The sequence below is a fragment of the Bos indicus genome, chromosome 1, assembly GCF_029378745.1.
Source record: "Bos indicus isolate NIAB-ARS_2022 breed Sahiwal x Tharparkar chromosome 1, NIAB-ARS_B.indTharparkar_mat_pri_1.0, whole genome shotgun sequence".
NCBI classification, from domain to species: domain Eukaryota; kingdom Metazoa; phylum Chordata; class Mammalia; order Artiodactyla; family Bovidae; genus Bos; species Bos indicus.
The window spans coordinates 145,698,184-145,716,525 of NC_091760.1; the positions used below are offsets into that span (position 1 = coordinate 145,698,184).

At 47.9% G+C, this 18,342-nt stretch overlaps 1 long non-coding RNA gene across 1 annotated transcript in view; it reads left to right on the forward strand.

The window, feature by feature from the left end:
- Positions 1 to 18,342, forward strand: part of LOC109561254 (uncharacterized) — a 42,957-nt gene that overhangs the window by 842 nt on the left and 23,773 nt on the right. The window lies entirely within an intron of this gene.

Consider the following 18,342-nt stretch of genomic DNA (forward strand, 5'->3'; position numbering starts at 1 on the left):
CTCCCCCTCCCTCCCCTCCCCCCCCCCCCCACCCAACGCTGGGAGGCAGAGCAGATTGGGGGAGGGGTACAAAGACAAAGGAGTGGCCCAGAGGCCAAGTTGGACCAAGCAGAAGGTCCCTGGAGGGATCCCAGGAAGGGAACATCCAGTCCTGGTGTCTGGCTTCACAGCCTCCTGGCCAGTGCCTCCCCGACCCTGATCACAGCAAGACCAGCCCCCTGGACGTGGCCTGCCTTGTGCTGTGCAGTCTTTGACAGTGAAGGATGCTGGCAGGGAGGATGCTTGTGAGTCATGAGCAGGGAGGTTCAGGTGCCCAGGCTGTGACCTTCAGGCCGGAGCACTGAGAAGCAGCCCCAGTGGGAGGCGTCTCACAACCTCAGAAAGTGGCTGCTCCCTCCCTCTGCCCGAAAAGCTGGCACCAAGGAGCATGGCCGTTGGGAACCCAGCACTAGTCAGCCATCACAGTTGGCCAAGTTTGGGAACTGGGCCGGCCCAGAACAGCAGTGCAGCCCCTCAGAGAGCAGGACGGACAGCACCCGGGGACCTGGTGTGCACAGGTGTGCAGAGAGCGGCTTCCCCCGTAGGTGGGATCAGAGCTCCTCCCCCATGTCCCTCACCTGGTGGCCCCTCTCTGGCACTTGGGCGTGTGTGGAGTCCATGCCTTGCCTCATTCTGGTCCCTGGCCACACAAAGCCCAGGGAGCTGGCCGGAGCTGGGCTCTGGGTGGATGGAGGGGTCACACTCACCACTGCCCCCCACCACCCAAGATCTGGCCAGGGCTGCCATGTCTGGCTGGGCTATGAGCATTGTCACCAGAGGGGGGCAGCTACTCAGCGGGAAGAGGGAAGGGCTTCCAGAGTCCAGGATGTGATTCTGCTGCCAGGAGCGGCCTGGGCACCAGACTACGGCTCGCTAAGGCCCTGTGGGTGCAGCAGGCTGGAAAGTGAGGCTGCCAAGCAGTGGTGTTCATTGTTCAGTTGGTCAGGCCCGTCTGACTTTTGCAACCTCATGGATGGCAGCACGGAGTTTGCTCAAACTCATGTCCATTGAGTCAGTGATGCCATCCAACCATTTCATCCTCTGTTGCCCCCTTCTTCTGCCCTCACACTTTCCCAACATCAGGCAGAGAGATGTGCAAAAGCAGATGGTTTCGGGGCCAGCTCATTCTGGGGGATGGGTCTTGTGCTCCAGTCATCGTGGCTGTAAGGGGTGCTCTTGGCTTTAATGGTCTGTGTCAGATGTTTATGTACCTGCTCTGCACAGGGTCGGGGCAGCTGCTGTGGGGGGTGCAGAGGGAGTGAGAGTGGGTCCCCAGGTGGACCCTTACCTGGAGGGTCAGGATGGGCCCACAGCACTGAACCACAGTTTCACCAGCCTGTAGGCTCCAGTTATATCTGCTCCCAGAGATGGCCAGGATCTATAGCCCTGCAAGAGCCCTCCCCTCCAGAAGGGGTGCTCAAGAGGGTTCAGCATTGCAGCCCCCAGCCCATACCAGGCCCACCCAGCCCTGTTTCCCCCGCAGTAGGGTGCCCCAGTCTGTCAGTTCCAGGCGTCCCCAGCTCACCACTTCCTGTGACCCCCCCCCAAATATATCCCATCCCCCTTCCATCCCCTTCCCTCCCCAGAACCAGGTAGAGCCCCATACCCCAGGTCCAGGTTGAGACAGCAAGGGGCCTGCCCATGACCGTGTAGGCCAGCCTGCCTGTCCACCTCTGGAACACAGCTCCTCCTAGGAGTGTTGTAGCCATGTGTTCCAGGAAACTCACTCAGAAGGACAACGCAGATAGTGGAGTGCAGTTCATTACACTGGCGGGCCCAAGGCAAAGTATCCTTTTAGCCAAGGATCCCAACCAGTTTTTGTGAAAACCTTTTATACTCTAAAAGTGCAGGTGCCCAAATCCACCTCCCCAAATTCCTTGAAACTAATCTGAACAAAGGAAAAGAGAGATACAATCAAAGTTAACCCATGATTCATATGCCTTAAGCCTTGGTAGTTAACAGTAGATAATTATCAATAGGCCTGTGGTCAAACCCCAATAAGCATAATAGAATTTATGATTCTGTTCAGTTACACATAATTAGGGTATTCTTTTAGGCAATGTGGGCTTCCCTGGTGGCTCAGATGGTAAAGCGTCTGTCTGCAATGCAGGAGACCAGGGTTCGATCCCTGGTTTGGGAAGATACCCTAGAGAAGGAAATGGCAGCCCACTCCAGTACTCTTGCCTGGAAAATCCCATGGATGGATGAGCCTGGTAGGCTACAGTCCATGGGGTCGCAAAAAGTCGGACACGGCTGAGCAATGTCACTTTTACTTTCACTTTAGGCTAGGTAGAGTCTAGGTACGAGGCCTTGGGCTCTTCCATCCGGGGGGCCTGGGTTTCCAGTTGGTATGTCGTTTCCATAGATACTGGGCATATAGCTCAAAGTCCACAGTCTAGCCCAAGATGGAGTCCTGCTTTCAAGATGGAGCCTGTTCTGTCTGTTTCCTCCTTCAGGAGGACTTAGAGGGGACTTAGAGGGGGGCCCATCGTTAGGGATCCATGGCACCCTGTCTCCCAAAGCAGGGGACCTCTAGGATCTAATGCCTGATAATGTAAGGTGGAGCTGATGTAATAATAATAAAGTGAACATGACTGTGTTGCTCTTGAATCATCCTTAAACCATCCACCCCACACACCACCCATGAAAAAGTTGTCTCCTACAAGACTGGTCCCTGGTGTCAGAAAGGTTTGGGATGACTATTCCCAGGCTTCGTGGGCTGGTGGTGGACTTCTCCCAGGATTTGCGGGTGGGTGGTGGACTTTCCCAGCTGCTAGCTCCTGCCTAGGCCCCTCGGGCTCTGTGGGAACACCGTAGCCTAACCCAAGGAGCCAGTACATTCCCAAAAGGAGGGCCCAGGGATGGGGTTTGGGGGAGACCTTGAGCTGCTTCTGCAATATGTGAACCGTGAACTTCCTGATGTTCAAGCTGGTTTTAGAAAAGGCAGAGGAACCACAGATCAAATTGCCAACATCTGTTGGATCATGGAAAAAGCAAGAGAGTTCCAGAAAAACATCTATTTCTGCTTTATTGACTATGCCAAAGCCTTTGCCTGTGTGGATCACAAGAAACTGTGGAAAATTCTGAAAGAGATGGGAATACCAGACCACCTGATCTGCCTCTTGAGAAATCTGTATGCAGGTCAGGAAGCAACAGTTAGAACTGGACATGGAACAACAGACTGGTTCCAAATAGGAAAAGGAGTACGTCAAGGCTGTATATTGTCACCCTGTTTATTTAACTTATATGCAGAGTACATCATGAGAAACGCTGAACTGGAAGAAACACAAGCTGGAATCAAGATTGCCAGGAGAAATATCAATAACGTCAGCTATGCAGATGACACTACCCTTATGGCAGAAAGTGAAGAGGAACTCAAAAGCCTCTTGATGAAAGTGAAAGTGGAGAGTGAAAAAGGTGGCTTGAAGCTCAACATTCAGAAAATGAAGATCATGGCATCCGGTCCCATCACTTCATGGCAAATAGATGGGGAAACAGTGTCAGACTTTATTTTTCTGGGCTCCAAAATCACTGCAGATGGTGACTGCGGCCATGAAATTAAAAGACGCTTACTCCTTGGAAGGAAAGTTATGACCAACCTAGATAGCATATTCAAAAGCAGAGACATTGCTTTGCCAACAAAGGTTCGTCTAGTCAAGGCTATGGATTTTCCTGTGGTCATGTATGGATGTGAGAGTTGAACTGTGAAGAAGGCTGAGCACTGAAGAATTGATGCTTTTGAACTGTGGTGTTGGAGAAGACTCTTGAGAGTCCCTTGGACTGCAAGGAGATCCAACCAGTCCATTCTGAAGGAGATCAGCCCTGGGATTTCTTTGGAAGGACTGATGCTAAAGCTGAAACTCCAGTACTTTGGCCACCTCATGCGAAGAGTTAACTCATTGGAAAAGACTCTGATGCTGGGAGGGATTGGGGGCAAGAGGAGAAGGGGATGACAGAGGATGAGATGGCTGGATGGCATCACTGACTCGATGGATGTGAGTCTGAGTGAACTCCGGGAGTTGGTGATGGACAGGGAGGCCTGGCGTGCTGCGATTCATGGGGTCGCAAAGAGTCGGACACGACTGAGTGACTGATCTGATCTGATCTGATCTACCCTCTACCCTCTACCCTCTTGAGCTGCTCTGAGGAGAGAGTGAGGAAGGACGTGTAGTCTTAAAAAATATTCACAACCTAAAAGTTGAGAGTTGTGTTTTATTCTATTCTGTGGGAATTCTTAAGACTTAAGTCTGGGAGGCAGCATCTCAAGTAACTCTAATAGAACAGCTCCGAGGAGGTGGGGGGAGCAGGAGAAGAGCCAGTTTTTGTAGTTTTGCAACAAAGGGCAGGTAGTCCGAACATCAAAAGATGTTTGATAATTAAAGAAAATGAAATATCCCCAGTCAAGGAATTCAGTGCTTTTCTATGGATGGGTGATGCAAGAGTCTGAGTTCACTGACCTCATTCCTTTGATGTGTACCTCAGCTGTGTGGGGCCAGCACCCCATGTTTTCACACCCTGAGTTTCCCCAGCATGGCTGCAGTCTGATGGCTGATAGATGGCAGGCTTCTTTCCTTCCTGAGTTCCCTCAGGGCTCACCGACTCAGATTGGAGGGATACAGTCACAAATAACTGTGACATCCTTGTTTACTGATACTCCATTTCTCAAACATGCACAGACCAGAGGGGCTGACCATCTCAACTGCAAATGCCCAGCAAGGCGGGGCAGGGAGGGGACAGGAGCCAAGGGACCTCTGCTGAATGGGACCAGACTGGGGGCAGGAGCACAGCAAGAAGGAGGGGGAGAGATGGAGAGACAGAGATGTGCTGGGGAGGGGAGGAAGCAAGGAGGAGGAGGGAGGAAGACAGAGAGACATGGTGGGGGGTGGGACAGGTGGCAGTGCTCAACACAGAAGGGGCACAGGGCCATGGGCCTGCTCTGCACACCTTGGCCACCCCAGGGTCAGGGCCCCTTGGGGAACTTACGGCATCTGGCCTGGAAGGCGAGTGGGACAAACAGTGCATCCCCCCAAACCTCAACCTTGGTGACATGTCACCTCTGGAAGCAAGGCTGAGACCAGGTGCCAACATACACAGATACCCAATGCACACACAGGCACCCAATGTGCACCTTCTGGGAAGGGTACCTCCAAGGCGCCCAGGGAGCCTCCCAGCACGTGGTCAGGCCAGGGACCGGCTCTGAAGCACTGCTCTGCAGTGGAGCAGCCCCAAGGGTCCTGCCCCACTGGGAGCGTGTACTGGAGTCTCTGTGCCCAGAAGACTCAGGTAAAGGTTTTAGGAGGATTGAGGCGACTGCACGGGGAGAGGGACGTGAGGACAGGGCACCTCCCAGGCTCAGGGCACACAGTCGCGTGGCGTTGCTTTCAGATAGAGCATAGGAGTCCATGCTGGGGGTTCAGGATGTCAGGTAAGGGGACTTGTCCTCTCCCGGGGTGAAACGCAGACTTGAGTGGCCTCAACTCCACCCCAGGGTCATGGAGCCTTGGGCTGGCGAGGTTGTGTTAGGGAAGGTGCAAACACGCTGAGCCCTGTCCGTGCAGGCGGGAGTCAGCTGTCTGGAGCACAGCTCTCTGAAGGTGTGCATGGCCTAGGGTGGGGGTGGGGAGCGGTGGTGGGGTCACCCCTTCACTTTGACCCAGGAGGACAGGAGATAATGGGGGGGGTTTGAGTCGTGCAAGGACTTGCCCAGCCCACTCCTGCCTTTCAGACATGGCCTGGTGGTGAGGTTCTGACAGTCACATGGTTTTGCACTGGAATACAGAAATGTGCAGGGTGATGTCACGTCCAGCCACGAGGGAATGCTGACTCTTGTGACAATATTCAAGAGGTCCACGGAACATGCATGAGTGTGTAGGAGACTTAAGTCCCATGATGAGTGCTTTTGATACTATTTTTATATAAAATGCTGTATGCATAGAGAGAACAGACATCTTTTTTTCCCCCCAAAATTTGGTAGAAAAGTTTAAAAGATGACACCAAATCAAGCTACAAATCAAAGTTCAAACCAATTTGAAGACATGAAAAATCACTTAGGCCAGGTTCTCGGATCTTAACTCCATAAAACTCAATATTAATGATACAGAACACTGCAGTCAAACCTGATTGGTTGAAAATTTTCAGTTGTTCTTCCCAAGGAGTCACGGGTCAAAAAGGAAGTCAGGCTTCTGGGGATAAACACCCATCAGCAGAGGGGGTGGGGCCCCGAGAAAGGGCCCATGGAAATTCCCTGTGAGAGCTTGTTCATTTCCTGGTGCTACTACTGAAATGAAAGCCACAGCAGTTAACTCAGAAATGGGACAAAATGGACAAGCAAAGTACGGAAAGAAGGAGAAAAACAGAAATTCATTCATTGGAAAGCACATACAACTTGTTTTTTTAAAAGTCCAAAAGGTAGTTCCTCAAAAGACTAAAATAACACGGCATAAGGAGTGCTCCGGTCAGTTTGACCAAGAAACAGAGTAAAAGCAGGTATCCCCCAAAACGAATGGGGCTGACGGACAGCGCTTACAGTCTGGGGGGTCTGTGCACAACCCCCTCCCCCAAGGACCACTGTGATGTCTGGGAAAATGGACACGGAGCGCTGGCCGCCCCCACCTTGACCTCGTCTCACTTTTGGCAGAACCTTCGTCTACAGAGACTTGACTGCCTCTTCATTTAATGCAGCCCCGCTCGTGTCTCAGGAGGAACTATCTGTTCTATGAAACTTGGCAAATTACAGTTATAGTTCATCTCTAAGACTAAATGAGACAAGATAGCCGAGGAACTCCCTCTTCCATGGTGTTAGTCCAGCACCCGGAGGGATGGGCGAGGACCACTGGCTGCTGCTGGGGGAGGGATCCCCTGAACTGGGCCCACATCGGCCATGGGGCACTTGGGGAGATGGGAGACCCACACCAGCGGGGAGACTTGGACACAGGACGCATCACCCTGGCTAGGCGGGCTGGAGGAGGGTTGGGGGGATGCAGTCGGAACGATGAGGAGACTGGGATGGGGAGGATGGGGGGGTGAGGCCAGGTGCTGGGCAGTGTTCCACCCCGACCACTGGTGGTGCCCCCGCCCCGGAAGATCCGAGTGCATCAGCCTGCACTGTGGGGAGAGACCAACCCCAAAGCACCGGAGGGGTTTAACCTGGGAGGGCGGCCTGGGGGCTGAGAAGGTGGGAGGTGGGGGGCAGGGAATGGTCACTGTGGGAGATGGGTGTGAAGTCACATGGAGGCTGTGAGGCTGAGAGTGTGTTTCAACCCAGCGCGCATCTGACCTTCCTCCCATGCAGCTCAAGGCTCCAGGGCACGGACTGACCTGTGACTGAGGGCAAGGCACTTCACAGCCCCAGTTGCCATCACCCACGGTGTTTCCCCTGCCTCTCCTCTTACTCCCTCGGACCCTGTTGCCCACCGCCCTCTTCTCCCACTGCCTGTTTCCCTGTCACCACCAGCTGAGGCTGGACCCCCAGGCTGGACCCCCAGGAGATGAGGGAGATGACGGGGGTCCCATGGTCTTTAACCCACTTAAGCAGGGCAAGGTTTACAGAATCAAGTTCATTGAGATGCAAGTTACATGAATTAATTGTGCTGGGAAGTATGCAATTCAAGGCATCTCAGTTTGAACAGCTCAGCCCTCACCTCTCCACCCACCCCATACAGAGTGCTGTGCATCCACCCAGAGAGACCCCAGGCCCCTCCCAGCCACTGTCCCCACCCCACCCCCACCCCCGGATGCAGGCAGGCACTGAGCGACTCCCCTTGGGACAGTTTTGAGGGCTGAGGGTTTATCGAGCTGGGCTGTGCACTCAGTAGTGCTTCTGGGACCCACTCAGAGGCTCCTCCCTGGGGGCTCTGAGTAGATTCCACACACAGACACGCCTCCCGTGCTCACCCGCCACTCCTTAGTGGCCGTTTGGGTGGTTGACAGTTTTAAGGATTATAGATAAAATGCTGCCAACATCTGTGCACCAGTGTTTTGGTGGATATGTGAGTAGATGCATGAGAGTGGACTGGGGGGTCTTACTGAAGGAGTACATCTAGCTCTGCGAGAAACTGCCAGCTGTGTTCCGAGACGGTGCCATTGTCTTTCCACAGCCTCGTCAGCACTGAGTGCTGTCAGCTCCTTAAGTGCCAGCCTTTCTCACCTGGAGCGTGTTCCCATGTGCTCGTTAGTGGTTTGTGTGTATCTTTGTTAAGTGCTGTTCAAATCGAGGTAGGAGATTGATAGGCTCCAAGTTGGACGTTTGTAATCAGCCAGCCTCCTCTTTGCATTTCCCGAGACAAGAGATAGGTGGGCTCTAGTTGAGAGATCTGACAGAATGTGGTCCACTGGAGAAGGGACTCGCAAACCACTTCAGTATTCTTGCCTTGAGAACCCCATGAACAGTATGAAAAGGCAAAATGATAGGATACTGAAAGAGCAACTCCCCAGGTCAGTAGGTGCCCAATATGCTACTGGAGATCAGTGGAGAAATAACTCCAGAAAGAATGAAGGGATGGAGCCAAAGCAAAAAGAGTACCCAGCTGTGGATGTGACTGGTGATAGACGCAAGGTCCGATGCGTAAAGAGCAATATTGCATAGGAACCTGGAATGTCAGGTCCATGAATCAAGGCAAATTGGAAGTGGTCAAACAAGAGATGGCAAGAGTGAACGTCGACATTCTAGGAATCAGCAAACTCAAATGGACTGGAATGGGTGAATTTAACTCAGATGACCATTATATCTACTACTGCGGGCAGGAATCCCTCAGAAGAAATGGAGTAGCCATCATGGTCAACAAAAGAGTCCAAAATGCAGTACTTGGATGCAATCTCAAAAACGACAGAATGATCTCTGTTCGTTTCCAAGGCAAACCATTCAATATCACAGTAATCCAAGTCTATGCCCCAACCAGTAACACTGAAGAAGCTGAAGTTGAACAGTTCTATGAAGACCTACAAGACCTTTTAGAACTAACACCCAAAAAAGATGTCCTTTTCATTTAGGGGACTGGAATGCAAAAGCAGGAAGTCAAGAAACACCTGGAGTAACAGGCAAATTTGGCCTTGGAATACAGAATGAAGCAGGGCAAAGACTAATAGAGTTTTGCCAAGAAAATGCACTGGTCATAGCAAACACCCTCTTCCAACAACACAAGAGAAGACTCTACACATGGACATCACCAGATGGTCAACACCGAAATCAGATTGATTATATTCTTTGCAGCCAAAGATGGAGAAGCTCTATACAGTCAACAAAAACAAGACCAGGAGCCGACTGTGGCTCAGATCATGAACTCCTTATTACCAAATTCAGACTTAAATTGAAGAAAGTAGGGAAAACCACTAGACCATTCAGGTATGACCTAAATCAAATCCCTTATGATTATATAGTGGATGTGAGAAATAGATTTAAGGGACTAGATCTGATAGATAGAGTGCCTGATGATCTATGGACGGAGGTTTGTGACATTGTACAGGAGACAGGGATCAAGACCATGCCCATGGAAAAGAAATGCAAAAAAGCAAAATGGCTGTCTGAGGAGGCCTTACAAATAGCTGTGAAAAGAAGAGAAGCGAAAAGCAAAGGAGAAAAGGAAAGATATAAGCATCTGAATGCAGAGTTCCAAAGAAGAGCAAGAAGAGATAAGAAAGCCTTCCTCAGCGATAAATGAAAAGAAATAGAGGAAAACAACAGAATGGGAAAGACTAGAGATCTCTTCAAGAAAATTAGAGATTCCAAGGGAACATTTCATGCAAAGATGGGCTCAATAAAGGACAGAAATGGTATGGACCTAACAGAAGCAGAAGATATTAAGAAGAGGTGGCAAGAATACACAGAAGAACTATACAAAAAAGATCTTCACGACCCAGATAATTACGATGGTGTGATCACTCATCTAGAGCCAGACATCATGGAATGTGAAGTCAAGTGGGCCTTAGAAAGCATCACTATGAACAAAGCTAGTGAAGGTGATGGAATTCCAGTTGAGCTATTTCAAATCCTGAAAGATGATGCTGTGAAAGTGCTACACTCAATATGCCAGCAAATTTGGAAAACTCAGCAGTGGCCACAGGACAGGAAAAGGTCAGTTTTCATTCTAATCCCAAAGAAAGGCAATGCCAAAGAATGCTCAAACTACCACATAATTGCACTCATCTCACACCCTAGTAAAGTCATGCTCAAAATTCTCCAAGCCAGGCTTCAGCAATATGTGAACCGTGAACTTCCAGATGTTCAAGCTGGTTTTAGAAAAGGCAGAGGAACCAGAGATCAAATTGCCAACATCTGCTGCATCATGGAAAAAGCAAGCGAGTTCCAGAAAAACATCTATTTCCTGCTTTATTGACTATGCCAAAGCCTTTGACTGTGTGGATCACAATAAACTGTGGAAAATTCTTCAAGAGATGGGAATACCAGACCACCTGATCTGCCTCTTGAGAAATTTGTATGCAGGTCAGGAAGCAACAGTTAGAACTGGACATGGAACAACAGACTGGTTCCAAATAGGAAAAGGAGTACGTCAAGGCTGTATATTGTCATCCTGCTTATTTAACTTATATGCAGAGTACATCATGAGAAACGCTGGGCTGGAAGAAGCACAAGCTGGAATCAAGATTGCCGGGAGAAATATCAATAACCTCAGATATGCAGATGACACTACCCCTATGGCAGAAAGTGAAGAGGAACTCAAAAGCCTCTTGATGAAAGTGAAAGTGGAGAGTGAAAAAGTTGGCTTAAAGCTCAACATTCAGAAAATGAAGATCATGGCATCTGGTCCCATCACTTCATGGGAAATAGATGGGGAAACAGTGGGAACAGTGTCAGACTTTATTTTTTTGGGCTCCAAAATCAGTGCAGATGGTGACTGCAGCCATGAAATTAAAAGACGCTTACTCTTTGGAAGGAAAGTTATGACCAACCTAGATAGCATATTCAAAAGCAGAGACATTACTTTGCCAACAAAGGTTCGTCTAGTGAAGGCTATGGTTTTTCCAGTGGTCATGTATGGATGTGAGAGTTGGACTGTGAGGAAACCTGAGCACCGAAGAATTGATGCTTTTGAACTGTGGTGTTGAGAAGACTCTTGAGAGTCCCTTGGACTGCAGGGAGATCCCACCAGTCCATTCTGAAGGAGATCAGCCCTGGGATTTCTTTGGAAGGACTGATGCTAAAGCTGAAACTCCAGTACTTTGGCCACCTCATGCGAAGAGTTGACTCATTGGAAAAGACTCTGATGCTGGGAGGGATTGGGGGCAAGAGGAGAAGGGGACGGCAGAGGATGAGATGGCTGGATGGCATCACTGACTCGATGGATGTGAGTCTGAGTGAACTCTGGGAGCTGGTGATGGACAGGGAGGCCTGGCGTGCTGTGATTCATGAGGTTGCAAAGAATCAGACATGACTGAGTGACTGAACTGAACTGAACTGAACTGAGTTGAGGAATTTACAATCAGTCTCCTGTTTGCCCTCGGAAATGGAAGTAACAACCAAAGCAGGGTAAATAGTCTTCGTCCTTTGTAAACATCTCAAGGAAATAATCATGGCAAGGACAAAGGGAGGCAAAACCTTGTCTGAGTGAGGGATTAAGAGCTCTCTGCCTCCCCATTTTAGGATAAGGGAGACACTACACATGCGCAGAAAGGCTCCTTGGGGTCAAAAATCAGGATAATTCCAGGCCATAATGAGTCTTGCTCCTCCCAGAAGCCTTCACTTTGAGATCCACCTTGGCTCAAGAGTGTGTGCTCCCCAGGGGAGGGTTCTGAGACAAATTAACCAGGGTGGTGGTGGGGGGAACAAAGCAAGATGATTGGTCTGAGGGAACACAGACCGGAAAACTGCCTCCTTATAAAGGATTTAAACTTACCAGAGACATGACTTTCTCTCTGAGCTTGCCCATGCACCTTTCTGTATGTACTGCTCTTTTCAATAAATGTCTTACTTACTCCTTACCTTCTGCCTCTTCGCCTGAATTCGTTCTTGACTAGGCAAGGACTAGAGACTCAGCCCTAACTGCTGGCTCCTGTGTTCCAGTGGTTAGGACTCCCTGTCTGGAAAACTGAGGCCTTGCTTCCACCTACCACTCGCTGCTGCTTGCTGCAAGTTACCATTTACTGCTGGGGGCTTCCGAAATCAAAATCTGTGTATTTTTAAAAACAAGATATTTGTCTTCCCTTTGGTGAGTTATAAAGGTTGCTATATATTCTGGTTACCAGTTCTGTGTTAGATTCCTCCAGGTATTGTAGTTGTTTTTCAGTCTCTCAGTCATGTCTGACTCTTTGCAATCCCGTCGACTGCAGAATTCCAGGCCTCCCTGTCCTTCACCAACTCCTGGAGCTTCCTCAGACTCATGTCCATTGAGTCAGTGATGCCATCTAACCATCTCATTCTCTGTCACTCCCTTCTCCTCCTGCCCTCAACGTTTCCCAGCATCAGGGTCTTTTCTAATGAGTCTGGTCTTTGCATCAGGTGGCCAAAGTACTGGAGCTTCAGCTTCAGCATCAGTCCTTCCAATGAATATTCAGAATTTATTTCCTTTAGAATTGACTGGTTTGGCATTTGAGTCAATTCTAATGAGGTGGATGAAACTGGAGCCTATTATACAGAGTGAAGTAAGTCGGAAAGAAAAACATGAATACAGTATATTAATGCATATATATGGAATTTAGAAAGATGGTAATGATGACCCTATATGCGAGAGAGCAAAACAGACACAGATATAAAGAACAGACTTTTGGACTGTGAGAGAAGGCGAGGGTGGGATGATTTGAGAGAATAGCACTGAAACATGTATATTACCATATGTGAAATAGATGACCAGTCCAAGTTCGATGCATGAAACAGGGCTCTCAAAGCTGGTGCACTGGGACGACCCAGAGGGATGGGATGGGGAGGGAGCTGAGGAGGGATGTTGGGGACCAGGGGACACGTGTGCACCCATGGCTAACGCATGTCAATGTATGGCAAAAACCACCACAATATTGTAAAGTAATTAGCCTCCAATTAAAATAAATAAATAAATTTTTAAGAAAAGAATTGACTGGTTTGATCTCCTTACTATCCGAGGGACTCTCAAGGGTCTTCTCTAGCACCACAGTTCAAAAGCATCAATTCTTTGGCCCTCAGCATTCTTTATGGTCCGGCTCTCACATTCCGTACATGACTGCTGGAAAAACCATAGCTTTGACTAGTGGGCCTTTGTCAGCAAAATGTCCCTGCTTTTTAAATATGCTGTCGATGTTTGTCATAACTTTTCTTCCAAGGAGCAAGCATCTTCTAGTTTCACGGCTGCCATCACCGTCTGAAGTGATTTTGGAGTCCAAGAAAATAAAGTCTGTCACTGTTTCAACTTTCCCCCCATCTATTTACTTTACATTTTAATATGACATATAGCTAGTGGCTCCCCAAATGAACAACACAGGTCTAGAAGTTTTACAGATTAAGCTTTTAAACTGAGGTTTGTCAACTGAAAAAAAAAAAAAAGCACCACATGACAGCCGTGTGTTCAATTTTATCTGGAGACTTGTGGAGGACTGGAGCCCAGGAGACAGCCTCTCAGTTCTGAGGAGCTGCTCTGCAGGGGTAACGGGGGAGGATCAGTACATAAGTAATTTTGGAGAAGGCACATGTGCAATGAAGTAGAAGGTCCCCACGGGTCACCAGGGGCACATGCCTCTGTTAATGGTTTTCGTGCTTTCTAGATCTGAGAAGATGCAAGAAATTGTGTTCATAACATTTTCTCCTAAAAATATCTAACTCTTTGAAGTCCTGTTCTTCCAGTTTTCCCAGAGTTCTTCACCCAGAGTGCCTCATTCCTGATCTCTACCCTGAACTCCTTTCAGGGTGTGTTAAAGGTCAAGACTGCAGTGGCCAGTGACCTGATGCTCATAGTACTAGATGGAAAGAGGCTCCTCAGTCATCAGGTTCCTGCCCATTCCAGATGAGTGTTTGTGAGTGCAGGTACCCAGTGCATTTCCAGCTGTCCTTGACTGGTCTCCCCCAACAGAACTCTTCTGACACCTTTGTTGAAAGTCAGTTGTCTCCGTACATGTAGGTCTTTTTCTGGACTCTATCCATTCCCTTGGCAAGAATACACAGAAGAACTGTACAAAAAAGATCTCCAAAACAAAGATAATCACGATGGTGTGATCACTCACCTAGAGCCAGACATCTTGGAATGTGAAGTCAAGTGGATCTTAGAAAGCATCACTACGAACAAAGCTAGTGGAGGTGATGGAATTCCAGTTGAGCTATTTCAAATCCTGAAAGATGATGCTGTGAAAGTGCTACACTCAATATGCCAGCAAATTTGGAAAACTCAGCAGTGGCCACAGGACAGGAAAAGGTCAGTTTTCATTCCAATCCCAAAGAAAGGCAATGCCAAAGAATGCTCAAACTACCGCACAATTGCACTCATCTCACATGCTAGTAAAGTCATGCTCAAAATTCTCCAAGCCAGGCTTCAGCAATATGTGAACAATGAACTTCCAGATGTTCAAGCTGGTTTTAGAAAAGGCAGAGGAACCAGAGATCAAATTGCCAACATCTGCTTGATCATGGAAAAAGCAAGAGAGTTCCAGAAAAACATCTATTTCTGCTTTATTGACTATGCCAAGGCCTTTGTGTGGATCACAAGAAACTGTGGAAAATTCTTCAAGAGATGGGAATACCAGACCACCTGACCTGCCTCTTGAGAAATCTGTATGCAGGTCAGGAAGCAACAGTTAGAACTGGACATGGAACAACAGACTGGTTCCAAATAGGAAAAGGAGTATGTCAAGGATGTATATTGTCATCCTGCTTATTTAACTTATGTGCAGAGTACATCATGAGAAATGCTGGGCTGGAAGAAGCACAAGCTGGAATCAAGATTGCTGGGAGAAATACCAATAACCTCAGATATGCAGATGACACTACCCTTATGGCAGAAAGTGAAGAGGAACTCAAAAGCCTCTTGATGAAAGTGGAAGTGGAGAGTGAAAAGGTTGGCTTAAAGCTCAACATTCAGAAAATGAAGATCATGGCATCTGGTCCCATCACTTCATGGGAAATAGATGGGGAAACAGTGGAAATAGTGTCAGACTTTATTTTGGGGGGCCCCAAAATCACCGCAGATGGTGACTGCAGCCATGAAACTAAGACGCTTACTCCTTGAAAGGAAAGTTATGACCAACCTAGATAGCATATTCAAAAGCAGAGACATTACTTTGCCAACAAAGGTCCATCTAGTCAAGGCTATGGTTTTTCCTGTGGTCATGTATGGATGTGAGAGTTGGACTGTGAGGAAACCTGAGCACCGAAGAATTGATGCTTTTGAACTGTGGTGTTGGATAAGACTCCTGAGAGTCCCTTGGACTGCAAGGAGATCCAGCCAGTCCATTCTGAAGATCAGCCCTGGGATTTCTTTGGAAGGACTGATGCTAAAGCTGAAACTCCAGTACTTTGGCCACCTCACGCAAAGAGTTGACTCATTGGAAAAGACTCTGATGCTGGGAGGGATTGGGGGCAGGAGGAGAAGGGGACGGCAGAGGATGAGATGGCTGGATGGCATCACTGACTTGATGGATGTGAGTCTGAGTGAACTCTGGGAGTTGGTGATGGACAGGGAGGCCTGGCGTGCTGCGATTCATGGGGTCGAAAAGAGTCAGACACGACTGAGCAACTGAACTGAACTGAGCTGATCCATTCCCTTTGATTTCTCTGTGTATGAGCCCTCCCACTTTCCTCTTCTTTCTCAAAATCGTTTTGGCTATTGAATGTTCCTTACATTTCCATGTGAGTTTCGAATCAGCTTCTCAATTTCTACAAACTATAAAGCCTGTTGAGATTTTGATTGGATTGTATTGAATCTATACACAAACTCTGAGAGAGTTTTCACCCAAGCAATGAGCCTCTCAATCCATGAACATGGTACATCACCCCAATTTTTAGACATTCTTCAATGTCTCAAGGCAGTACTTTGTCATTTTCAGGTAAAGAACCTGAAATTTTTTCATTAAGTTATGTATTTTATGAAGAAGAAAATAATTAACTTACTGAATACTTTCATGTTCTTTACACTGAAAACTACAAAACATTGCTGTGAGAAATCGAAGGTATTTTATGATTTTAACATGGCTCCACAGGTGGTGATAGTGGTAAAGAATCCACCTGCCAATACAGGAGACTCACGAGAGGCAGGTTCTACCCCTGGGTTGGGAAGTGCCAGGAGCCGGCATATTGCATATTGAGTGCAGCACTTTCCACAGCATCATCTTTCAGGATCTGGAATAGCTCAACTAGAATTCTATCACTGCCGGGAGCCAGCGTGAGGAACTCCGCCCATGACAAAGGTCATGAGGAAGGAGGCTCGGCATACGCAAAGGCGGGATCGAGCTTGAGGAGTCCCCCTGGAAATTCTCGAGCATCTAGCCCCAAAACCAGAGTCTGCCTACTTTCTGCTTTGTGCTTTCACCTATACCTCTGACTTTACGGGGGCTGTCCCCCACTACCTCTCCCTGAAAAAAGAGTTAGTTTACAGCTCCAGTTAATTCCTGGGTGTGACAGTGTTTCAACCTACAAACTCCTTTGGAAGTCCTCTAGCCTGCCTGAATAGGTTTTTCCAGCCACATGTGATTGCTCAGAGCCTCCCAACTGTGAGAGGCATGAGATGTTCTAAACTGTCTAAACACAGATTCCTTTGAGCAGTTAAAAGATTGATTAGAAATTGTATTGGTGAAGGATTTTCACTTGTTGGGCCAATGTTTGCTGCTAAGTTTCCATATCCCTTACCTGCTGTGTCCCTGGCAGTGTATTGATTAATATAATTGGTGTAAATAGTAGCTTTAATGTTTGTAACCTGGGACCCTTGAGTTAAATCTTTTTCTTGTTATAGCCCACCACACCTTTGCTCTGTAGGAATGCAACTTTATCTAATGCTTTTGGAGGGTGGCTCCTGACCAATCACCTTTAGAGAAAAATAAGTTTTCTGAAGAAAGGGTCTTAAAATGTTAACAGCCCTCCGGGCCAGAAGATGATGCAAATCACCTAAGCTTTTGCATATGATAAGTTTGCAGGAAGAAAGCCTGGCTTGCTGCATGACTCTACCCCTTCCCCCATTATCCTCTATGCATAACTTAAGGTATAAAAACTACTTTGGAAAATAAAGTGCGGGCCTTGTTCACCGAAACTTGGTCTCACCATGTCGTTCTTTCTCTTACCTCCTGGCTGAATTATTCAGCCTCTTTTTTCCACTGAATTTCCTCACTGAGCTATCCTTATTTCAGCCTCTTTTCTCCACTGAATTTCCTAACTGAGCTATCCTCATTCTATTACTCTTTATATCCTTAATTAACGTTTAATTAAGCAATTGTTTCCTGATCTTCGCCTATGCCGTCTCTCCTTCGAATACCCTGGATCAGCCGGGGCTGGACCCCGGCAGGGAAGATCCCCTGGAGGAGGGTATAGCAACCCATTCCAGTATTCTTGCTGTAATATGGACATGAGGAGCCTGGTGGGCTACAGTCCATAGGGCTGCAAAGCGTCAGACGCGACTGAAGCAACTTAGCACGTATGATTTTATCGTGACTGTAGTTGTGTTTTCAAATTTTTATTTACCTATTATTTGTTGCTAATGTATAGAAACTGTTTTTTGTATGAACTTTGTGTCCTGTTACCTTGCTAAATTCACTTATTGATGCTAGTATTTTTGGATTGATTCCTTAGACTTTCTTGCACTCACAGTCATGCTGTTAGTGGAGATTTTCACATCTTCTTTTCCAATTGTTCTGCCTCTATTTCTTTTCCTTACCTTATCACATTGACTCTAGTGTGAGAGCCAACATCCTTGCCTTGCTCCCAGCCTCAGAGTATCTAGTCTGTCACCACTAAGAAGGATGTTATGTGGACATTTTAAAAATAGCTTGGGTCAAGTGTCCACTGCCAGTGATCTCAGGGCTGCTGGATGGAAAACCCCTCTAATCTCAAATGCTTCACGTAGCTGGTGTTACTCCATGTAGGAGAGAAGGCTAAGGATGCTGATGCTTCTGGAGGGTGAGGAGGCTTCTTCAATGTTAAGCAGGAAGGCAAATTCAAACAGGCAAATTCTGCCTTGCACTGGCCCTTTTTCCACTGGTTATTTTAATGTCTTTTGAGCACTTTTTTTTTTTATTGTTATTTGATTTTAGTATTATTATTCTTACTGCTACTGCTAAGTCACTTCAGTCGTGTCCAACTCTGTGCGACCCCATAGACGGGAGCCCACCAGGCTCCCCCATCCCTGGGATTCTCCAGGCAAGAACACTGGAGTGGGTTGCCATTTCCTTCTCCAAAGCATGAAAGTG